The sequence below is a fragment of the Zonotrichia leucophrys genome, chromosome 20 (assembly GCF_028769735.1).
Source record: "Zonotrichia leucophrys gambelii isolate GWCS_2022_RI chromosome 20, RI_Zleu_2.0, whole genome shotgun sequence".
NCBI classification, from domain to species: Eukaryota; Metazoa; Chordata; class Aves; order Passeriformes; family Passerellidae; genus Zonotrichia; species Zonotrichia leucophrys.
This window is the reverse complement of record NC_088189.1, coordinates 2,963,068-2,988,334: the sequence shown is the minus strand read 5'-3', so window position 1 is coordinate 2,988,334 and position 25,267 is coordinate 2,963,068. Positions and strand designations below refer to the sequence as shown.

Below are 25,267 nucleotides of genomic sequence, written 5' to 3'. Positions count from 1 at the left end.
AGCTAAATTCTTAAATTAAAACAACCCCTTCCAGACCAAAAGCCCAAAATAAGATTGGAAACTGCAGTGGAGCAGTGCCACGGAGTAGTTGGTGCTTGCACTGCATTTTTGGGAGGGGTTTAGCCCAGCACAGCCTGGGTTCTGCCCCACGATCCCTTCAGCTGCCTCTCCTGGGTGTTTTCCCATGGGAGCACTGTGGGAGTGTGAGAGGGGAAAGGAGAGGGGTTCAGGTGGCTTTGACTCTGCAGAGCACTAAAGCAAGGGGAGGGGGCTGAGCTGCTCTCATTTCTATTCTCTCTACAGTGCTTTGGCTTAAAGAAGCCTTTCAGTGCTCAGGAACAGGCAGGGTAGGTTAATATTGGCACTTCCTTTTCACAATGGAGATGGTTTTACATCTCTTAACTCTGGCTTCTTGCCCTCTTTGGAGTTAATTATCTGTGGGTTCCTTCTTTGACTTTTAGGGGATTTCTTAATCCTCCTGGCTCTACTTTAAATAGTGCAGGGCTTTCATGTTTCTTATTAGCTAATGTGAGGAAATTGAGTAATGTGGGGTTATTAAAAATTACCCAGAATTTAGATGAATGGGAAAAAAGTGTGTCCACTGCAGTAATTCCTGTCCATCACCTGGGCTGTGGGGATCCCTGCCAGGCAGCGTCCAGCCCACTGTGCTGCCCTGTGTAAATTACCTCCCTAAATGCAGCAAGCTAACAGAGCTGCTCCATGCTGAGTCCTAAATTGACACCAAAAGGGAAACTTCCATCCAGACTGGAAATATAAGGAAATCGGGCAGACTTACCAGTAGCACAAAAAGTTCTGAAACCACAATGGTTATTAAATAATGCCAATTTTTTTTTTCTGCAGACGTTAAGTCAGTGTTTAAAAATACAAACATCTAGATAATTAGAGGAACTTCAAATCTGTCTTCATAGTGTTTCAGCAGGATGACATTGTCAGCTATTCTATTTTGTATTGATTTCCACAAAGCTCAGTTATTCCCAGCCTTCCATTTCAAATGCAGCACCTTGTTTTCCTGTATCTTGAAGCAAAGAAATTAGATAAAAACTATTGATTAGCAAGGCACAGAGGGGAGTGATGTCTGTAACCTTCCTTTGTCTTGCAGCTCTGCAGCTGAGGCAGCAGTAATAGGATTCTGTGCGAGTGCGACTGTGATGAGGTCACACTGCTGAGAAGGGAATGAAAACACTGCAGTCAGCGAGATCTCTTGCTTCTCTGATAGTTTTTGATATTGTTTGTCAAATTGCGATTTGAAGGTTATTTCTCTGGAGGCTGAAGTTGCCTTGCTTCTCTTACGCACTTGGCTGGGCTTTTAAAAATCATGCATTCATACAAACAGCTCCTTCTCTCTCAAAGTTACTGCCTCTTACTTGGAGCCAAAATAGGGGGCAAGAAGAGATTCTCCTGAAATTTTCCATTATTGTGAGATTAGAGCAGTTATTTGTTAAAATAAGTTGGATTTGTTTGGCCTCTCTAGCTCTCCTTCCTCCCTTCTTTTTCACGAGGGTGCTGCAGTCCTCTTCAGTTCAAAACAGGTTCAATAAACACTTTCAAGACACATGAGCCGTGAAGGTTTATGCTGATTTAGTACATAATGGTGTAGCATTTATTGGTATCATTACTCAAGAAAGAGATGAGGAATTTCCTCATTTCATTTGCTTTGGGAAACAGGCATTTTGTGACCTACCGTGGGCAACTGCAGAACTGAACAGAAAGTTCAGAATAATGATTAATGCTTTCCCGTTCTGAGTGGGCTTTACCACTTATTATTCTTATTATTCTTATATTCTTGTTCTTGTTATTCTTATATTTCTCCGTAGCAGTGAAGCAGCTCATGGAGATGACAAAGGGAAAACTCAGGGTCATAGAATCAGAGAATGGTTTGGATTGGAAGGGACCTTAAGGATCCTCTGTTCCAACAGAGCCTGCCCTGGGGTTCAGGGATCTATTTCCTGGGAGAGGTGTCAGTGTCAAATACAGGATAAACACAGATTACCTGGCCCTCAGGACTCTACTTTTGGTGCATCAGGCAGCTGCATTCCTCCCTTCCCACAGAGGAAGAAACCACATGGGGCAGGCAGTGTCTTCCACTAATCAGGCCTTAGGGGGTTTTCCTCCCTTTGGAAAGCTCCCTTGCCCTAGTTCTCCTCCCGTAACAAGACACTGGGAGATTGGTATGGAGATAGCTGGCTAAGAGAACCCTCCAAATAAACTTCTGGAATTGCATGGCAGTAACAGGATGCCTTCAGCAGGCAGCTGCCTTGTCTGTCTGTGCAAAAACAAGTATGTCAGGTCAAGCTGCATATTTTGAGGTTTGATGTCCCACCCTCTCAAATAAGTGATGTGGGAAGAAGTCTGCTGGGAAAACTCCTTCCCCAGGCTTATTACTGTGGGGGTTTTTGTGGGAAGCACTGAGACTTTCCCATCCCCTCCTTTCCCCCATGTGATGCTCTGTGATCATAACACATGAAACTATCTCAGGCTTCCAAGAACTCCTCCAGTGCTGAACAAGCACAATCTGGGTGTTTTTCTTTAGCCTTTGTTCTGTTCTCTGTGATCCTGAGGACATCATTCTTTGCCCCCTTTGTTTCTTCATCCATGTGAAGGAGGTGATATTTCCTTTCTCGAGGGTGATTATGAAGGGTTTTTTTTTTAATCCCCTACCAGATGTTGGGTTCCATGGGGGAGCAAAGCATCTTGCTGTAATTGATTTATTTATAAGGGAAAGCTGATGCTACTTTAGAGATCCTTTTTTCACCCTCCCTCTCCAAGTAAAATGCTGGAAATGCTGTTCTCATTTGCTGTTATTTTTCTACCATTTGTATCTTCCTCATCCCATTTATAGCTGTGATTAAGGTCCTGATAAGGCATCCCCACAGGTTAAAGGAAGAGCTGTGGGAATTTTACCTCCAGACTGCCCCAGTGAGGGCTGGACAGCTGGAATCATCCAGTGCCTGATGAGATACCTGCCAGCTGAATGGATGGAATTGCATCCTGCTGGTCCAGGACTGCAGTACTTATTTGTCTCTTTAGCATTCAGCATCACCTCTGTGCTCCCAGGGAAGCAGTAAGAGTGGAGACTCAAAAAGATGTTAGAGAAAAGCAGTGAGTGGGGAAAAGGCATGAAATCACATTATTCTTTAAAAACGGGCAATTGCAGTGAAATAAACACAAACAGCACATTCTTCAGATCTCTAGAGGGGCAGAGCTTGGCTGAGAGTTCTTTTTTTACCTTGCATTGTTTCAATGTATTTAAATATTTTCTCTTAATTCCCACTTACCTTTTAATTTGACAGATTTTTTTGCCCTACCCTCCCCCAAAATGTATTGCTGAGTGTGGCATACCCAAAAGGGCATGTGACTGGTGCTGGAAAGAAATGAAACTAAGAACAGCACTACTTAGAGCAGTGAGTAAGGTCAGAGTGGTACATGAGCAGGCATCCCTACAATATCCAGAGAGAATCTGGCAAAAAAATAGAAATCATCTTTACCCACAGGACGCAGGCAAATTTTATATTTGATCCTTAAATATTCTTGGCCACTATTCGACATATTTTCATGCTTGGTCATCTGTCTCTTAGCAAGATCTAAAGGACTCAGCCAGGTGCAAAGATAATTGTTTCCTTATTTCAGGCAGCATCTGCTCAGCCATCTGGGAGGCTCATCTGTAAAAGGTGACGGGCTCAGGTAGCAGCCTGCCAGTGCCACCTCTGCAGCTCTGGTGGCTCCAGCCCTGCTCAGACAGAGCTGTGTGACCCAGGGTGAGGAGCCCTGGGCAAAGGGAGCGCAGCTCTGCTGGGGACAGTGAGCCAGGCACCTCAGGAGGAAACAAGGAGCAGGAGAAGTTTGGTTAGCACACAGATAAAGGCTGCAGTCTCAATTTTCCATCTTTTGCTCTGACCCCAGATTACCCTTCCTGTTAAATGCTTCTGTTTCCCCATATATTCTATTAATCTGTTTTATTTAAAAGGCTGTTTATCAGCAGCCCGTGTGAGTCTTGATTGCCAATTCTCTGCATTCACTGCTAATGAAGAACCATGGCTACCAGGCTTTTAATGGCTCTGTGATCTGTAACTCCACACATCTGGTGTTGGTGACAGTTTATCTTCTACCCCAACGTTCTGTTCTTTCAGCAGATGGTTTGTAGGAAACTCCTCTGAAATCCAGGGGGTGGCAGGAATCTGGCATGGGAGGGAAGGGTGAATACAACCCCTGGTGTTCTCTGCACAGCCCTCCTGCCCCCCTGTTCATGAGCTTATAGGAATGTTGTAAATAATGAGGAATAATAATGTATTTCTGGCAGAAACCAAGGGGGATTTGTGTGGGGTGCAGCCAGAGAACTCAATTTGGGTGTTGTTGGGTTCTGTTACAGATCTGGAAATGTGCTACTTGTTCTTTGTAGCTCTGTTGCTAAACAGACATTTTCATTTCTAAGTACTTGCTTGGTTTCCTTTGTTAGCCCAAACTGCCAAAATTAGAGGCATCTGACATAGAAAGGAAGTCAGTTTTGTTTAATTTATCTCAGATTTATTTTGTGACATTTCCTGGATGCATTTACCCATCACATTATTAAACAAGAGTTTATTTTCTGGAGGCTAGAACATCAGCTTTTGCCTATATTTCAGTAAGACAGGAATTTTAATACTGTCAACATGCTGAGAAATTAAAAAGTCTTTCAGGTGTGTTTTGCAGGAGAAAGTTCAGAGCTTCACTATCTCTCCTAATAGTTGCCCTGGGGCTTTTTCAAATGTATAATCTGATTTTTACACTCATTTGAAATGTAAAAAGAGAATTTTCACAGAAGAGAGAGAAATCCATCTGAAAATACTATTTGTTTTTGCCAATTTGTTTCTTTAATTATGATGATAAATTTCCACTATTTGGCAACAGCACAAAGAAAGAGGCTCTTGCATGTCTTTGTTCCTTCAAGAGGAATGGACAAAGTGGGTCTTGTTCACACAGCAATCCCCATTCAGTCACGTAATTCTTGTCACTCGCCCCAGCAAATGATGAGAACCCCCTTTTTATGACTCTCCTGTGGGAAGGATGTTTGGCTATGACTCAGAAAAAAACCTGGGGTTTTTTTTTTGGACAAACTTTGACTGACTCAGGACAAAACTCAAAGGAGGAAGTTGTACAATGTTTTAATCTGCCTTTATGTCTCAAAAAAGCTCAGTTACAATGAGGAACATGCTTATATACACGTTAAGCACCTCAATTAAGGTAGCTCAGAGGTGGTGATAGGCTGACTGAAATTTGGGATTGTTCCCAATGGGGAGACCCTAAATGAGGGTTAAAGCTCCAAATGCCTCAGATGTGCTTTTTTTGGACATGATGACTCAAATACCAGTTTTGCACCTTGGATCCATCTCTTGAGCAATGGATCATCCAAAAGCTGTTTCTGGATTATCCAGATATTTTCCTGGGGTCTAAAATTAGAAAATAAATTAATTTAAATCTCTCTTTTGTAGCAAGACACACAACCTTGTTGTTGCTTCTTCCTTTTCATTGCAAAGGAAATATGTATACTTATAAATATATTTATTTAAACTATATACTCTGCATTATGTTTTAGGGTAGATACTTTATGATTTGGAGAGAAAAATATTATAACTTAGTATATAAATTTTCTCTATAGATTCTGCTCACTGAACATTTATATTCATGGGACTGTGGTCTGATAGGGGAGAAACCTGGAGTTTTCTGTCTTCCTAATTTCTTCATTTCTGCATGTCCTTTGCACTGACTCATGCCCTGTGTGTGCCAATACACATCAGTGAAAAGTTTCTTGATGATGTTTTCATCAGGCAAAGGAGAAACCCTGCAGACAGTAAACACCCAATATGTAAAATGTTTTTTAGTCCTTAGAATTCTGCAGACTGGTTAAAAATAACTGCAAAGCCCATTTAGTATTCATAATATCTGAATGGGCCTTGGTTCTGGGTAAGGAAGAGGGAGCAGAACTGGATGAACTGGGTGTATTAAATTCTTTATTCAAAAGATTTATCCCTTTTCTGCTTTTGTATTTCCCACGACTGGATTTTCTTAGTTTTTCCTCTACTGGATTGTTTGGCATATTCTTCATGCAAATGTACTGAAATCACTGGTCTGGTCAGGAGCTCTTCACATTTGCCTGGTTTATGGCATTCAGTTTTCAATTTTAGCCATATGGGCCTTTTGGTTTGGTTTCTTGCCTTTTTTATTATTCTGTGCCTGCTTAATTGTAGCTTTTATGAAGAGATGGAGAAAGAGTCATAAAGACAATAAGACAAATCATTCCCAAAGCAAATATAATGAGGAGAAGAGTTGGAGAAATATTTACATGATTTGAATTTTCTGTCAATGTTCCTAAAAATAGAACAAAGAATTAAATAAAATAGCCAGATGATTTGCTAGTGAAAGGAATAAAAAAAAAATTGCAAACATGAGAACAAATGTTCATTTTTATTCTGAGAAGTAGTTCTTGGCAGTATTTTGGAAGCTCTAATAGAGAAGACGAAATGTAGATTTTTATCCCACTTGAGCATAAATCAGTGCACTAGACTAAACAATATCTACTATACAATGCATTGAATCCTTCTATTTTGTACAAATGTTCAATTAAATCTGTAAACTTAGTCTGTAAGCTGTAAAGAGGCTTAGTCACCTTATCACCAGCCAGTTCCTCTGCAGGTCACTGCCACAGTCCGGCACCAAAAATAAGTTCTGTGTGGGGAAGGCTTCCAGTAGCATTCCAAAATAACAGCAATTACATAATTACAGCATGGCCATGCTAAAGGTTACATTAATGGCCACCAGTGATGATGAATAGGAAGGCAATGGAGTGAATGAAATCATAATTAGCGGAGCATGAGGTAGGTGTTATGTTAAACATCCAATGGAAAAAAATTAACAGCACTGCACAGGTGGACTGAAATGTTAACATGTAAAACTTAACCTGCAGCAATGCCACTTTCAGGAGACAAGAAAAACCCTTACATCATTTGTTAGCCAGGTCTGGGTTTTATTCACCAACCAGGGAGGCATGGGCTGGGTGTGACACTCTCCAGATCTCTGCTCTCCTCGAGGTGCTCTGTACCTGTCCCAGCCTGGCTGGGTTTGACACCACAACTCTGGGTTTCTCTAAAGACAGCCCCTGGAGCTGCTCTCCTGGGGGCTCACCAGCTACTGAGAAAGGAGAAATTCAGCTGGAGCAGCAGCAGACTGGAGCTGCTCCAAGCCCAGTGCAGGCAAATGATAACTACGATTTCCATTCACAGCATCTCTGGGAAGGGTTTGCTATCCTGTGTGTGTCACAGACATGTGAAAGATTTGCTGCTGGTGAATTAGCAGAAACCCAGCAACATTTCTACTGTTTATGTTGCAAAGGTTTCCATCAGCACTAAACAGGTGATTTTTCATGGTTGCAGTATGTGCAGTGCTAAGGTGGCATCTTATGTCTGCTATTGATTTCCCTGATGCTGCCTTCAAAACTGGTGCTTACATCTTCCTTCTTCTGTAAATGTCAGGGTCTACAAGTGAGCTCTGGAGCTCAAGTGTTTGTTTCTGTCTTTGCATGTTCTTGTGTTTCTGGTCTGAAATTACAATGCTGCAGAGTTTCCAGAAATCTGGTACATAGGTGTATTTTTAGGACAGCAGAACAACTGATCTTTTCTTGAGTGGGTCAAAGAGATGGCATTTAAGTCAGGGGTTTTAAATAGGAGGAGAAAAGGGGAAGAAACTGTTGATGCTAAAACACCTCAGGGTCTCCGGCTACAAAGAATTTAATTCAGTTGCCTGCATTATTCCAACTGTGATATAAAAATACAGAATGTCTTCCAAGTATTTTTCACACACAAAATTCTCTCCTGGGAGAGCCCACCCATCTCCCTGGAATGTGCCACCCTCTGTGGAGAAGGTAGGAACCCTTCACTGCCTTTTGCAGAGCTCAGTGGCTTTCATGGGAAGAGTGTTGTCTGACAGTGAGAGATGTGCTTGAGATATTTCTGGTACCAAGCGTGGCCATTTCTGGAGAAAGAGCATTTTTCAGTATCACTCTTTTGGAGGACCAGACCACCAGAAGCAGGAAGGGAAGGGAGGAAGGGAGGCAGAGTCATCAGTGATGGCTTTGGCTTCCTCCATTCTTGTGGCACCTCCCATCAGGGACCTGCTCAGCCTCCTCAGCAGTGACTCATCCCAGGCCACATCCAGGTGCCCTGTGACAGATGTCTGCTGCCTCTTATCTCAAATAGTTTTGAAAATCTCCTTTGGCCAGGAGCCCAAGTGTGAAGGAGCAATTCTGTTTTAGACCAAACTTGTAAAGAATCTGGAAAGGTAACAGGCTCTGCTGGCTGTTATTTCTATCCCCTCCTCTGCTGTCTGCTCTCCAGATTAGTTTTTTAATCTGAATGTCTGGCTGCTTCTCATCTTGCTGATCCAAAATCTCTCAATATCCAGCAGGAGAAAGGTTCTCATTGCTTTCAATAATCTTTGGATCATGCCATTAGCTTCACTTAAGCTTTGGGTCTGGTTCTGCACAGTTCAAAGGATTTATAGTCTCTATTCCAAGTTCTTATCCAGTTTTTCTGAGTTCGTTTAACTCTGTAGATATGAAAGGTCTCAGCTCTTCACTTGAATAGGAGCTGCATCTGCTGCTACCAATAACACAGACATTTAGTGTAGGAAGGAAGGAAAAAAGGACATTGTATTATAATGTTTAACTTGTGAAACAAGAGGAAATGTCTTCAACCTGTGATACATTTGGGTTGCTTAAGCTATGAATGAGGCATTGTTAGATGAATATTAAATATAGATGTATATATTAAATATTTAACTTGATCTTTGTTCAGCTTTCCTTTTTTGTAATTCCTTTTCAGTGTTCATAGAAAACAAACCTGATTTTTATACTCTTTGCCAGTAGTGACCTCAAATTTTCTGTTTGTGTTAAAAGTGTCAATTACCTGCACACATGAGTCACATTGAACTTTGTTACTGCATTGGAGGAGCACTTTTTGGAATTTGTCCACAACACCTTTGCCATGAAAACCCTCCCTGTTGCTTGAAATAGTCTGTGAGTGCACACACTCTTCCATGCATATATAGCTCTGGAAGATGATAATTCCTATTTTTTTTCGGTATACAGCTGAACCATGCAACTGCTCAGTAACTTAAGCAGAGATGAACTCCAGAGAAATGCTGTTATCAAGGAGAGAAATGAAGGCAACCTGAAATGTCATTTCCCAACAGTCCCTGCAATGCCCAGGTTTGCTGCAGACCACAAGTATATTTTAAACCTTAGCTTAGTGTATACCCACAGCATGTCCCCTACAGCTGTGAACTGCTATTCTTTGTTTAGGACTGGGCAAGGCTCCAATGGCTCTGTTCTTACAAGGAATGCATTTTCCAGTGTTTTGAGTTAATGACTATTATTCAAGTTGAAGTCAGTTCCTTTCTCACACTATTTTAGGCTGTGTGTGGTAAACCTTTGTGCCACTGTTCTCCTCAAAAAATTCTGGTATTTTCTTACCAAACCCAATACAAATTATATTGAGCTCTTTATCTTGTGAAATGAATGTTGGTTATCTTCATAATGAATGAATCCTGCAGTGAAGCAGGTTGGTATTTCTGCTGGCCTACTGACCCTCCTTTTCATTGCTGCTGCTCCACACAAGTGTTGGGAAGTTCCTGTTGTATTTGGTGATGTACAGACACAGAACAAAAGGGCCCTGCTCTGATGGCTGGAAGTTTAGATATTTCTATTGATTGAATAAATATGGGGCATTTGTCTTTTCTCACCAGAAGGTGATACATTAGGGACACTGTTTCCTGGAGGGATAAACAGTGAATTCTGAGGAAGGAAAGGAATGAGGCATGGAGGGAGGCTTGTTGTAATGGGGGAAGCCAGTGTGTGACACTCTAAGGTTCTTCCTCTTTTTCTCCCTTTACTTTTATTTCAAGCTGACATTTTATTAACCACACTTGGATCAGAACTTCCACATGTGTGTGTTTTCCAGTGTTTGCTCTGTCCTTGTGGCCCTGAGGTGGTTCCACATCCTTGCTCTCAGGGGAGGGAGTGGATGCTGGAGGCAGCCCCTGTGTGCAGGACTCAGACCATCCTGTCTGCCTCACCTGCATTTTCCAAAGCCTGTTTCCTGCAGTGAGAAACCCTTCAGGGAAGTGTTTGCCTTGGATATTGGGCCTCATCTACCCCTGCATTGCTCAATACCTGCACTGATCTCTCAGGCAGTTTAGTTCTTATTTACCATTTGGAGTGTGTTGTGTTTTCCATTTAAACTAAAATTAATTAGATGGGACATTTTATTTTTTGAAACTGTACAGGAAAGAATTATTTTTATATCCATTTTAAAGTGTGAATATGGCTTAGAATTTTTGTTTTTCTATCTTTATGTGCACATGCTTTTCTTTGCTAAGCTTAGTTACACAGTAAAGTAACTTTATTTTGAAAAATCTTAGGAGTACAATTCAGAAAGCATATCCAGGGAAAACAAGATGTTAGTCTCATCTAAAGGAAGAACAAAACTAGTTATGAAAAATTTCAATTAAAAAAATAATTTTGACCAGTTTTACTCTTCATTCAGTGACAACAGCTCTGATAAAATATATCTAATTAACACCCAGCAGATAACAATTATCTTGTCTAATTATGATGAGCTTGTTTGTTCTTTAATTGACAGCTTAGGCAATGTTTTATGATGTTTATTTGACCTTGCAGCTAATCTGCACCCTGCTCCCGTGTGCCGCCGAGCGCGTGGCTCCTTGGTTTCCATCCTCAGTGCTCGGCCTCGTTACTGTCCCTGTCAGTGTCACTGTCACCGTCAGTGTCACCGTCACTGTCACTGTCAGTGTCACTGCTGGGTGCTGTGCCCTGTCCCCGTGCCTGCGCAGTGTCCCTGTGACCCCCGCAGTCGCTGTCCCTCTGCTGTCTGTCTGTCCGGTGTCTGTGTGTCCATCTGAGCCTGGGGCAGCCCCAGGGCATCCCCTGCTCCTCCCTGGCAGGGAGCACAGCACCAGGGCTCCTGCTGCTTCCACGGGGAGCTGAGACAGATTCTGCAGCACTCCCCCAATCTGTTAGAAGGTACCCAATAGTCCAAAAACCAAATGTCTGTGCTGGTAGAACAGATGCACTTGGTTTTCCTGCATCCTGAAAGCTTTGGGAGGATTTTCATTTTCCTGCTGAATGAATTCTTATTCTAATCTCAGTCTTGTGTGCTGGTACCTGGCTGCTACAACAATGAACAAAGCTGTGGTTTCCCCATGTTGCCTCACTACCCTTGTCCTTGGAGATTTGGAATGGAAGGGAATCTCCAGTGTGTCAATCCTGCTTGGCACAGGGTGTGCTGTGTGAGTCACATTCATGTGAGGGGTTATGTCTCTGAAATAAATTTTAATTTAATTTAATGAGAAACAAATAGGAAATGTCTCCAAACAAGGATTTCTTTGATATTTCTGGATTTTGGGGATTCCATTAGGGAGGGAAATAGCCTGGGAACAGCTTTTCTTATCACATCATCGTGTCCTTTTCACTTCAAGGCAGTATTAGAAAGTGCAATGGTGCATAAGACTTAGTAATAACTATTATTATTTGTTAAGCATTGTCTTTTACTGTGCTGAGAACATTGGGGTTTCTGTCCTACATGGATCATTACTTTGGGTATGCAAAATTTTTCAAACAGTAAGTGTCCTTGGTGATTAGAGAGAGATTATCACCAAGTGCTGCATTTCTGTTCGGGTTTGTTTTTTTTGTTGTTTTTGGGTTTTATTCTAAATGAAAGGACTGAGTTTCAAACTGAATGTAGTTATATATGGTAGAATTCTGTTTTGAGGATAAAATATGTCAAACCACTTAACCTGGTCCTCTCTCAACATAAATTGAGTGGAAGGAGAGGTAGAAAAATCCCCCGCATGGAGGGGATTTTAGGTCCCCAAGCTGGCAGTATGGCCCAAATCTAGTCCAAATGCTTGAGTTCTCAGGTGTTGGGATAGATTCTCTTCATCCTTTAGGATGATTTTATCTGCATATGAGAGCCAAGGTGTTGGACAGCTGGACTTCCAGCTTCGTAAATTGAGATATTCCATCTAAAACCAATGGATAAGGGTTTGGGTTGGCAGGAGCTTTGGCTTTCATGTAGTATTTTCTCTCCTTTTTGAGGAGGATTCTGTAGAGGGAAATCTCTATTCAAGTTAAATCAAGGCAGATTTATGTATCTATTACTGGTACACAAAATAATAAATGGAATAAAGTTTGGAGATGTATCCAATAGATTCATAGTAAGAAGTCATCTGAAGAGACTTTATAGTATTATCTGACCTTTAAAGTAAACTGGAATTTATTCAAATGCCATAGGCACAAATTAGATACTTTTTGCCTTAAAATTCAAAGAGTAACTATTGATAGAATTAATAAAGAATAATTTTTCAGAAAAAGTGAACATATGGCTTGTTATTACTGATTTCAAGCCACAATCAGAACATTATCTAAATAACTCCAGAATACCAGCAGTATGTTCTCAAGCATCTCGTACATTAGAGCACGACTCCTCAGATACTTTGAGACTCTGAATGTTCTGTTGTCGATCTTTTTCAGCAGTGTTGTCTCTGTTCTGACTCCTAATCCCATTAAAAAATCTTTATTTTCAAGTTTTTATGAAGGTACTGTGAAAATTTTAAGTGGACCTGAGGCAACTTTTAGCTTGGGAATGTTTTTCAGAAACTGAAACATTAATTAGAATCAGTCTAAGTACCCACAAGTATTTTTCTTTTTTTGTTGTTGTTTCTTGTGGTGTTGGCTCTCCTGATGCTTAATTACTCTGATTCTTTTCCAGTGTAATTTTCCAGTCCTTTACTCATGTTCCTTCAAATCTTCCTGAGTTGAGTAAATAGATGTAGTGGGACGAGCTGAGAAAACGAAAGACTTGCAGAATTTTTCCCACTCTCAGGGGAAAAATATTGCAGCTTTTCTCCCTAAGTCTTTTGCTGATCCTAGTGACCAAACAACTCCCAGCCAGCTCTGGCTAAAGACATTTTAAAATGCTTTTAGAGACAGGCAGAATGGTTTATCCTGGGCTGCTTCTCCCACCAGGTTGCCTTGTACCCCTGAAGGAGGAGCTGGAACAAAGTCCACTGGGCAGGAGACTCAGAGCACTGGAAATTTAAATGTCTTGCTCATCTAATTTGGCTGGGAGCCATTTAATTCCTCTCTGTTTCATTGATGTATCTATTTAAATGCTTTAAGAACTGGGGCTCTCTCCCAGCAGGGGTTTGCAGAGTGCATTGCAGGAGGGATCCTGACCTTGTTTGGGGCCTTCTGTTTCCTGAGAACGAATTATTAATAGAATAGACTCATTATATAGAATCATGGATTGGTTTGGATTGCAAAGGACTTCAAAGCTCATCTTGTTCCACTTGGCTTGGCAGGGACACCTTCCACTATCCCAGGTTGTCCAAGCCCCATCCAACCTGGCCTTGGACAATTCAGCCACAGCTTCTCTGGGCTCCCTGTGCCAGGTCCTCAGCACCCTCACAGGGAAGAATCCCTCCCTAATATTGAACCTAAAGCTCCTCACTTTCAGTTTGAAGCTATTCCCCACTGTCCTGTCACTCCAGAACCTTGAAAATTGTCTCTCTCCATCTTTCCTGTTGGTTCCTTCAGGCGCTGGAAGGCCACATTGAGTTCACCCCAAATGTTCTCCTCTCCAGGTGAACAATCCCAGCTCTCCCAGCAGAGCTGCTCCATCCCTCTGCCCATCCTGGTGCCTTCTCTGGTCCCTCTCCAGCAGCTCCAGGTCATCCCTGTGCTGCAGGTGGGGTCTCACCTGAGAGGGGCAGAATCAGGGACCAGCCCCCTCCCCTGCTGGCCATGAAGCAGAAGTGTAAAATCTTGTGTCCAACAAAGGCAGTGACTATGAGGAGTTCTATTGTCCCAAGTTAACATGCACAGAAAGGGGGCTAAATGCAACTCCCTTTTCTTGGCCTGGGTGCTCAGAGGAAAGAGGAGGAACTGGCTCTTTGGGAACAAGAAAGAAGAGACTGCCTTTATTGAAAGAAAAGCCAAAAAGAGATGCACACACCACCCCCCCCAACCAAAACAAACAAACAAAAAAGCCAAAGCTAAATAACCCTCAGCTCCACACTGCGGATCACAGCATCCCAGCTCTTTGTTGAGACCCATTCTGCCAAGATTTCTGGCTCCTTGCTGCATTTTGAAGCTCTCTTGCTATTTAAATTATCCTTAGGAGACAGCCTTGTGTCTTTACTTGGCTGCCTTTGCTTTTTTTCCCATTTCTTTTTTTTCTTGATGAGTCATTCTACCAGCCTCTACCCTCTCATCAGATAGACCAGACAATGAAGTCACTGGGGTTGCCTGAGAGCAAAATTGGCCCCATTATCCACAACCACTGTGCCTTGTCACTGATAATATACTGCTCAAGGGCTGGCCCTCAAAGTAGGATGGAAAATCACCAGGGACAAGAAACCTACCCAAACAAAAATATTTGTTGAAGTTCTTTTGGTGTGTGTTTTAAATTTGGTGAATTTGCTTCCAGCTGAAAACAGGAAATCACACACAAATAAAACTGGTGTTATATTTTGTCAATGTAGGAGGGAGAGCAAATTATCTGATAGTGTCCCTTTTGTGCACCAGCTTCAGCCTTCTGAAATTAGCAGTGGCAGGAGAATTTTATTAGTGTTCTAATATAAACCAGAAGGCTTTATAATAGAAGGAGAGGAAAGAAAGATGCTCAACAAAAATGATTCTTCAGTAGCTCAGTACAGAGCCAAAGTTAAATTGTCATTTCTAGACAAACATAGGTGGAGAAATACCTGCCCCAGGAAACTTTATTCTGGAAACGAAGCACACTGAATATGAGAAGGGAAACAAAGCAAGGATGACAGAAGTGACTTTTTCAAAAGGATATGGCAGGTCAGTCGCTGCCTGGAACCAAGACTTGGCACTTGGTGAACCAAGACTTGGTATCTGGGCTTTCTGATTACCTTTCTGTTCTTTCTGCTGAGGCACAGAACCCTGCAAAGCATAGAGAGCCTCAGTGCTGATGGCTTGTGGTCTGCTCAGTGCAAACAACAAAGTGCAGCTGGTCTTTTGGGATCTCCAGTAATCTGATGAGGAATTCCATAATAACTGCCAATATTAAACCTTTTACAAGTCTAACTGCTTGCATCAGTAAAGGACAGAAGAAAAGCTGAACAGGAAAGAAACTAAGTCTTGCAAAGCCTCCATAGAGACCTCTCTTCCTTCCTTTTGGTATTTTTAACAAGAGGAAAACCTTCTTATTGCTTGGCTAGTCCATTCCTAGGGTTGTGCCCATCAGTGGGCTTTGGAGAAACTCAAGTGGCTGAGTTTTATCATCTGCCAAAGCCCATCATTCTTTTGATTCAAAACTGGTGCCCTGCCATTAGTTATATTTTTGTATCACTGTGTTCTGAACACAGCTGAGCCCCTCTCTTCTGTGCCCTCCATTAACTTGGTATAAAAGGATGCTTTCTGTTCCTGCTGCATCTCCTGCCCAGGAGCCCCGAGTGCATTGCCAAAGGTGACTGAGCTCTGCTGGGAGAAAGGAGAATCAGAGCTGGAGGTGCAGCTCAGGCTGCTCTTTACGTCATGTCTGCAGAGCCCTCAGCCAGGCTGAGCAGTGCTGAGCCAGGGACACTTCCACCCCCCCTGGCAAGGGAGAACCTTCTGTTTGTGAGCTCGCCCCAGGAGCACAGTCCAGAAGGTGACTACTTTCATCTGTCTGTTAAAATCATCTTGCACTATTTTTCCAGCCTGATTCTATCTTACCAACTGTCTGGCTTGACTATTTTGCTGTGATTCTTGCTTGCAGTTTGTCACACTGATGGAAGATTGGCTCTGTGTGTGTGTGTGGTTTTTTCTTTTTTTTTTTTTTCCCTTTTTTTTTCTTTTCCTCTCTTTTTTTTTTCCCCCTCCTCTCATTTCCCAGTGTGGCATTTAGGATGGAGGCTGAAAATATTGAACAAACTGCTGATGTCCCCAAGATTCAAATGTGTGAAAGAGACTCGTAAATGAGTCTAGCACACTCAGAAACATTCTTAACATCTGTTCAAGCAGGAGTCCCAACTCCCTTTCTCTGAAAGCACAATTTGTCCTCCCTGTTACTTAAAACTTCTTTAGATTTGAATAATATCAAAGTAGAGCTAAGGAAAATAAACTCCCTGATTATGAATACAGCAGTTACAATGGGAGGTGTGGTGGGGATGGAGCAGAATTAGAGTTTTAACTGCAGAGTGTCCTCACTTTCTCTTATATTTAAGTTTTCTCCCTATACAGCTCTATATTCTCTATATGCAGCTCTCTATCCTGTTTTCTCTCCATACAGTATGGAAAGTAGTTGTAAACCCTATGGGTTATGTCCTCTGGACTGGTAGACATGGGTTTAGTGACTTTTCTAACAAAGCAGGAAAATAGCAAGTTTTTTCCTCTGAAAATTTACTACTTAATAAAATGAAAGTCGCCTTGAAACTTGATAAAAATAATTCTAGGCTTTTTAAAATTTTATTTTCATATATACTCTTGTTGAGACAAAAAAAAAAACTCACTCAAATTTTTCCTGTCAGTAAACATTTCAGGATTCTGTTCCCAAAATGCAGTTGCAAAACTCTCAACACTTCTGCAATTTAGTGAGAGAAAGGCTATAAATAGCCAGCCAGACAGAGGCACAGCAGGGAGAGCCCAGGGGTCCGAGCTTCCAGCCTCTTTCTGCAACCACAGTAAAGAACTGCAGACACAAACATGACAACAGAAAAGAAAAAAAGCAACTGGTAACTCTGAAAATAAGTAAAATAAATGGCTGCATTGAATAAAGCTGCTGAATGGGCTGTGCAGTTGGCTGGGCTCTGAGGATGCTGCAGTGTCCCCTGCTCGGGATGCAGTCCCGGCTCCCAGCGCAGCCCTGCAGAGGCAGGAGGGAGGGAGGATCCTGCTGCAGGAGCTCTGTGCCCTGGGGAGCAGGTCCCAGCTGCTTTCCTGGTGCCCAGGGCTAAATCCCACTGCTGCCTGGGACTGCAGCAGGCTGTCAGCTGAGAACAGGGCTTTGAGCACACTTTTAATGCAGGAAATCTGTGATACCGTGTGAGTATTCCAAGGAATGGAACAACTTTAACCACAATTAATCCATTAACATTCCCTGTTTAAGTGACATTTATTGCTGCAAATGTCTTGTGATGGTAACAAGAGTGGCTCTATTGCAATTATTCCGCCTTTTAAAATCCATACCACTGCTTTTACTTCTTTTTGATAGAGAAATTATGTAAGTCACGAGTTTTGTTGCTGATGTGGTACAGAAAGACGAAATACTTTTCCTCTGGAAGGTTAATGTGCTGCAAGCCTTCCCATCATTAGGAACAAAAATATACCAGCAGGTGGGATATATCCAGAACAGAGAGTTCTGTGAAATTCTACTTAAAACAGGCAATAAAACTAGCAATGGCATTTCAGCTTAGAGGCCTCCTGCAGCAGTGATCTATAGCACCAAGGAGAAATTCCATGGAATATACCTGTTATTTCAAGAACAATGACATTTTTGCAACTATGATAACAATTTTCCAAGAGTACATTGGTCCTAAATGCCTGACAAGTGTTCTTTCCTGAGGAAAAGGTCATTTTCAAAATCCCTCCAACAGCAGCACAAGGACACTTGGTAGTGTAATCACTTTTAGGGAGGCTTGGAATTTATCAAATCCACATAGAAGTCTAGAAGGTTTTGAGCTGGGTACTTGATCTGTGTTTTCATGGTTTTGTGTCTTGTCTTCATTTTGGATTGAGTAGGATTTAATTCTGTTCAAAGCCAGTTTTGCAGTTGGACAGGGTGTTACCATGAGCTTGAACCTCCAGGTTCAAACATCTGGTGCCTGGTTTTATTCCTGTGGTTTGCCTCTCATCCCTTCCCTTTCCAGTAACAAACAAAAATTTATTCCCATCAAACTACTCTGGTTGTGAGTGCTGCTTCTAACAAACTTAGTATTCATCTACCTAAAGTCTGTTGTCACAAGTAAGAGAGAGGAAGAGCTGGAAAATGAACTTAGCATGCATCCTACTCTAAAAATTTTCTTCAGGAAAGAACATTGCATAATGAGGGTTTTACTTTTCTTTGTTTTTTAGTGCAGTACATCTTTCGGGTTTGATTTTTAATTCATATCTCACACTTGCAGGTCTGTCACGGTACAGTGCAAGTGGGAAAAGTTAAGTGTTTTGGTGTAAGACAGGTTTGAAAATAGCCTCAGTATTTCACAGTAAAGGGAAATCAATAAGGCCAGCGGGAAAGAGAAGAATAGGTGTATTAATAAACCAAGACTCTGAGTACAGAGGGGTCAGGAGCTAAATGTAGCTGTACCTGCAGCCTAAAGGATCATTGCAGGCACCAGAGCCAGGACGTGGTGGGAAGCTCAGAAGTGTGGCCTACTTGTAGCTAGACACAAAAAATGTGGGTTGCTGGGTTCTTTTTTTGGCTGAGGAGGGGTGTTTCCCCATTAGGATACAAAAATAGTAATTCCAGAGAATAAACTCAACTCCCAGACAAACTTTCAGCTAAATTGCATTCTGCAAGGTAAGTAGATTCTGTGAGAGCAGCAAAATGCATTTAATCTGGTGAGTAGCTCTGATATTGAATATGCCTGATCTGGGAGGGTAAAGAACTTTCAGGACTTGCTTTTCTGTATTTTTTAATAACTCACTTAGGCATCATTAATCTAGTATATATTCAGTTGACTTTGTGACATAGCTCAAATGATAGTACCTTTTTTTTGAAGGGCAAACCCCCACCCAGACACCTCCTTTATAAAGTTTCCACCTTTTAGGTGCACTAGATTTGCTGCTATTGATAGTGCCATTCCCCACCTCGTTTCTGTGCATTTGCTCCTGGATGTATAATACATTCCATTCTTGGTCTTTGATGCTTTGGCAAAGTGAGCACTGAGGAAGGCAGAATTTGGGTATCCATAATGAAAAGACAGTGCAAATGCTCTGTATAATTTAAGACTAACCAGATAACATTCACAAAAAATTTTACAATCAGGGACAAGTGGAAAAAAGTCCAAATAAAAAGAAGGAATGGCTGGTTTTACACAAGACCAGTTCTTGTCTTGACTCAGAATCACTTTCTCCTTTGGTAGCTTCACGTTTGGAACTGGTGTAGTTAGACTAGTTTAGAAAGAGTTTTGAAAGACTATTTATAACCTCATAATTTGGGACTAAACTGAATTTGCTGAGACTCCTCTAAGATGATTTGATTCTACATATAAGAAAGCACTGGCAGGATTAGAGTCTACAGGCTTTGATCAGTAGTATTTTGCCATAATACTCTTTCCCAGAAATATTCTTAGCTACTAATTCCTGAGGCTTATTATAGTTCCTATTAGTTACTACTGTTTACCACACTTCTTTGACGTTATTTCTGCCTCTTTTTGGCTGCTGTTCTTGTAATGTCTCGTTACAACAGGTGCTGGTGTATTACCATACCAAATAAATGGAGTTTCTGAAATGCAATTAAGCTGCACAGACAGCAGAGGTAATTCCTGCCCATGACCTGAATTTCATGGCTTGCAGTGCCACTGACTTAGCATATGACCTTGGATGAATTTCCTCATTAGGAAAATGGGGCTGATTATTTACCCCCAGGGCACAGTACTACGGTGTTACAAATGGCAAGAGCTGGGGAAGTACAAATTTCCTTGGAACTCTCCCAAACTCTGCCCATTGACCATATGCTAAAAGACTTTATGACAGAGAGTCTGTCCTACCTGCTCCATGGGGACAGCAGAGCATTTCCTGTGCTGGTGGGAGGATGCTGCAGGGCCAGATTTGTTACTCCTGGTGCTGTGATGTGGGAGAGGAATCTGCAGCAGGGTGGGTTTGCAGTGCAGGGGTGGCAGTGCAGGCAGGTAAAGGATGGTGCTTCAGCTATAAATCCATGTCTGCTCTGTGCATTACTTAGGCTGCCTCATTGTTTAGCCTGCCTGAGAACAGAACAGCAGAAAATATATTAGCATGTTTTATTTCCTTGTTTTTGTCTGCATTAGCTGCCCTGATAAAAGCACTGGCTCTTCTTACAGACCTCGCCTCTTCTCTTTGTCATCTATAGTGCTGAATTCAGAGCCTAGAGGGGATGTGTTGTACTCTACCACAGGGTTAATTTATCTGAGGAAAAGAATTTATTGCTCCTTGTGCACCTAACTGTATGTTAAATATCAAAATTACATCAATACCAACCTTGGTTTCTGCTTTGGGGATGTCAACAGAGAGGTGAAAATCTAATGTGGGAAAAATCTGAAATAGAGCAAGTAAAAAAAATTCTATCTTGGACAATTTTTGCAGTAATTCCCTTATTTTATAAAATGTTTTGGAGTTAATGGATATAGGAGCAGATCAACCTAAATGAAATATTTTCTCTAAAATGGGAAAATATTTAAATCCAGGAATGCCAGCAGTGCCTGGTGGGAATTCGAAAGCTCTCAATTCGTGCTTCTAGAATTCTCTGTGGCTGGATTGCCACACACCTGGAAACCCAGAAAGCTCCACCAGAGCTGCCCTCCCTTCTCCTGCCAGAAAGGCCCAACCATGGAGTTGCAATATGGGCAGGGAGCTCAGCTGAGAGAGGAGGGTAAAGCTACAAAGCTTCAAACTCTGCCCTTCCACCACCCAAGTATTTGTTTGTCCTTACTCCCTCCTTTAAACATGAAAATAATATTGAAAATGTACCACAATAGCTGTTTTTTATTCCTCTGATTTCTGACTAGGTCAAGCTCAAGGCAGACTTTGGAGGGGTAAGAAAGTGTTAATACAAGTAAAAGAGAAAGAACGAAAATGGTAGGATTGTACTTTTTGGAAACTAATTTTTTTACTGTGTCCAAACCGGGCAGTTTTGGCATTTTGAATTTCACTTTCTGCAAGGTCCATGTGAGAAAGAAAGAGAGAAAGATAGAAAGAATGTGCTTCAGTAAATATTCCCCAGTAACTTGTTCACCAGCTTGTTTCCATTGTCTAATGCTGGGTCCAGCCCAGCCCCGGTATTCTCTTGGCTGTTATCTAGTCCAAGTTTTACTCTAATTCAATACAAATTCCTTTTAGCTAAACTGTCAGAGCATTTTCCTGAGCAAACACAAATCAAATATCTTATCTGAGCTAAGTCTGTGCTCTTGACTTCCACACAAACTTGAGACATGAGAGGATGTTTGCTGCTACTGAAGGCACCTGACAACCCCTATTAGTGTCACCTAATGAAATGTATTTGTGGTTCATGTCAGGGTTTTTTTTTTCCTTCCAAAAACAAACTCTTATTATTTTCTGCTGAGCCATCAGCGTGCCTTTTTTAAACAAAAGCTCATCTGCCTTTATGATTTTGATTTGCAAGATGCCCATAAAACTTGAAGCAAATATTTGCTTTGCATTACACAAAACAGGAATTTAATTACTTGTTTTATATCTTCTTGATATCTTTCTTTAACATCTCCAAAAATAAAACATGATGGCAGCAATGAAACATACCTTCCCAAATGTCTGCATTCATGACTGGTACCAATAATCAAGGCCCTGATTCAGCAAAGTTCTCGAGTGCCTGCCCTAATTTTAAGCACAAATAGTCATATGAAGTCAGTTAATCATTTTTCATATCTATGTTTTAGAGTCTTTCATTGCTGCCAGTGCTGCTGATCCAGCCAGGCTGTTCCCAGCTACAAACAGTGTGGCTTTCCTGGGGAGCGTGTCTCGGAGTTTTGTTAAGTCAGGAGTTACTAAATTATGCAATGTTTAACCAATTCTTCTTCATGAGCAAACGCTGCTCCCATGGAAGTCTGCAACAACATTTCCTGCTTTCAGTTATAACAGAAATAGGCTCCAGTGGAACAGATTATGAGAATTTTATTCATTTCACTAGGGATGTTGACTACTTAGACACACAAGAGGGTAGAATACTTTTTCTTTCATCAATAAGCTAAACACTTCTCTGGAAAAATAAATGGTTGTTATGCTGTAAATGTTACCACTGGGCATCATGTCCCACTGGTGTAAATGCATAGCCCCTTCAGATCAGTGAGGAAATGCAGGCTGCTGAGCCAGAAGAGATGCTGAATGGCAGCAGGGTGGGGAGAGACGGGGAAGGATGTCTCTGCTTTAGCCACTTTTAGAATGCAATGGAGCGATAATGTCAGAACAAGCTGTACTTTTTAGGAGCAATCATTCATTCACTACTGTCAGGATTGCTATAACCTATAGCAAATGCATCTATGCAGTGTTCTCGTGCGACCCAAGAGTGGGGAAGGGAACTTCAAACCAAACTGTCAGCTCTGTGCTTCGCGAGTTTGACAGCAAACCCACTCACCAAGTCTGATGGTAGTGTAAATATATACTGGGAAATAGAGCCGTCACTGACAGACTCACCAAACCCAGACTCTCCTTTTGGAGCAGACCTCCTCCAAGATAAATGGTGTATAATACAGCCAAGGCAGCCAGTTTGCACAAGGAGCTTTTTAAAATGCAAGGTGCAGCCATCGGTAAGCCCATGTGTCTGTCGTGAGCTTGCTGAGTTGGTTTGCGTGGTTTGACGGAAGGAATGACCCATATGCAGGTGAATTTTTTCACACACATGAACAATGTATGTATATATAAGTTTCAAAAAGGCTTTTATCATAGTTAGTGCCCATGAGTGACATTGCTGTGAATAGCAGAGGGGGCACAGAATTGCTGTCCCTGCAGGATCACCACTGGGTTCAGTTGGTGGCTGCAGCAGCAGATTTGGGTGGAAGCAGGGTGGGCTGGAGGATGCTCTGCCTTACACTTGAACTGATACCAGGGAACTCCTGGAGAATATTTTCTTCACACACAGCAGGAGCTTTTTCCTGCCTCAACAACTACCTCAGAAAGAGAAAGGGAGAAGAGTGACCAAGCAAGTCCCTTCTGTCCACCCTTACTTGGCAGGATCAGAGTGGATCACTAACCATTAACTGTCCTTAAACCAAATCTCTGGCAGGCCCCATACAAGGCTGTTTCTGTGTGATGAAGGAAGCCTGAATTAATCCCTGCCAAACATAGGACAAAGATATAGTTCTGCTGTTGGCCAAGATGGGATTGAGTCTGTAGACACTCTGCTTGGGGATCAGTGCTGTGCTGGGCACTAAGTGTGCTTTGCTGGGTTTCCCTAAAGCACTGCCTTGCTGACACTCCCAACAGCATCAGTGTAATGTGGGGAAGGGCCCCAAAAAACTGAGAGCTGCTGGAGGAGCCAGAGCTCCTGACTGACTTTCCTCCATTCTTCTTAGGAGACAGCGCAGGGTAGGAAGCACTTGTACATCCTTACAGTATTTTTACATGGATATCATTGCCTCCTAGATTTGATTTTCAGTGATGAAGTGCAATTTGTGTAATGTGTGGAAAGGTCTGATACCACTGTGCTCAAAGGAACTGCAGCTGGAAGCATGACCGTGTTCCATTTCAGGCTAATTGAGTAAGAAAAATGCAACAAGATCAAAGGAGGGGAGGGAGAGCATTCCCTGATTCACGCAGGGGAAGGACAGTGTCACCTGCACAGTGGCTCTTTAGGCAGACTTGTGGCTGTGCGGGTGCAGCCACAGAGCCTCCCTGCTCCAGAGGGGTGCTGAGACAAAAGTCCAAATGCCATTGCTGAGAGCAGTCGGTGCTGCAGCCCCGAGGCAGCCTGGAGCTGTGGAAGCTCTGTGAGCCTCACGGGCCTGGCCTGGCACTGACCTCAGCCTGCCCAGCTCAGCTCAGCGCCACTGAGCCCAACATTGACAGGGATCTGCCAGCCCCGAGCACAGTCCCAGCCATTCTGCTGCAAAATGCTGGATCTCCTGTGAAATGTGCCTCTGTTTTGCTCTGCCACCCCAGCCTGGCCTGCCTGGCAGCTGTGAGGGCAGGGGCAGCCAACACTGGGGCACCCAGGGCTCCCCAATCCACGGCTGGAATCACTGAGGGATGCTGAACGTTCACATGGGGCTTTGGGACACCCCTGGGGCTGCGGAGAGAGAGGTGGGCGAGCCACAAACACAGGTCTGGGCTCCTGAGGGAAGAAATAAAGTGTGATTGATTCCATTTAAAAATCCAGGGGCTAAAATAGCCGCCTTGAAAATGTCAATACCTCTTTAAATGTGGGTGGCATGTAAATCACAACCACATATGCAAAGAGCGACAAAGATTTAAGGAGTGCTGGGGCGAAATGAGTTTACAGGCTTGCGTAAGGGACTGAGCAACACCCGGGAAGGAATTATTTTAACCACCAGGATGGTAACAGTCCTTAGATCCCGACTCCAGGGTGCAATTTTTAATTTTTTTTTTCCAAGACCATCTATTTTTACGAAAATAATTTTAAAATAAGTTTGACATTTTGCGCGAGGAGCTGTTGAGAAATTCCTTATATAACATTAGCTCAGCGAAATATTAAAAGCTTTGCTGGGCTAAATTTGAGTGCGACTGTTTGTTCCACTTACTGGGGTCCCTCCCCTGTCCCCTCCCCCTGCTCCTTTTTCCATATTGAAAAACAAAATATAGGTACGGCAAACTGTTACAAACCTAAATTCCGCAGCCATAAATACTGCAGCAAATAATCTTTTACACCCTCCCTTCCCTTCCTCCTCTCTAAAATGTATTTGAAACACAATTACTGTGTTTAATGATTCAATTTGTGAAGACTTTGTCACTAGGACAATGAAAGTGGCTCAAGTGTGATAAAGCAAACATACCAATAAACCTTGTTTTTATTGATTTGTAGGACGCTCAATTGTCTGGGAGAAACAGAGAGAGCTGACATCACCCCCTGGTCCCCCTGGAATGCAGTGATAAGTGTCAGCCTATTTTTCTTACAGGCAATTTCTCTGGCTATGTGATGTCTGGCTACAAATTTAAAGTAAATGACATTCCACAATCTGTTAGGGATGGGGGGGTGAAGTCTGCATTATTTGTTTTAGAATTTAAAATAATTTTGTGTCTGAAAATTTCACCAGTGTCTAGACAAGATGTATTGCTTGCCTGCTGAAAATATTAAAATTTTGTAATGTACAGCCGACAAAACCACTTTCTTAGCAAACATACAGATTCAATTTAAGATTTTTAGACTCCTTTTTACGGCATATTATATTATTATTACTGCTGGGGGAGCCAGATTAAATCTAATTCAGGTAGTCAAACACGGAACCACTCTGTGCAGGCCAAGTTGTCACAGCATTTTCTTTAAAAGCCTCTTAATCATCTCAATGTTTTGCATTTTGCTGTATTTCA

The 25,267-nt window shown here is 42.2% G+C and overlaps 1 long non-coding RNA gene across 1 annotated transcript in view; it reads left to right on the top strand.

Annotated features, from left to right (window-relative positions):
• LOC135456200 (uncharacterized) overlaps positions 1-24,867 on the top strand; it is a 140,035-nt gene extending 115,168 nt beyond the window's left edge. Inside the window, exon 3 of the long non-coding RNA XR_010442476.1 lies at positions 24,762-24,867. This is a non-coding gene — a long non-coding RNA (uncharacterized LOC135456200). The remainder of the gene's footprint in view (positions 1-24,761) is intronic.
• Positions 24,868-25,267: the final 400 nt, after the last annotated feature.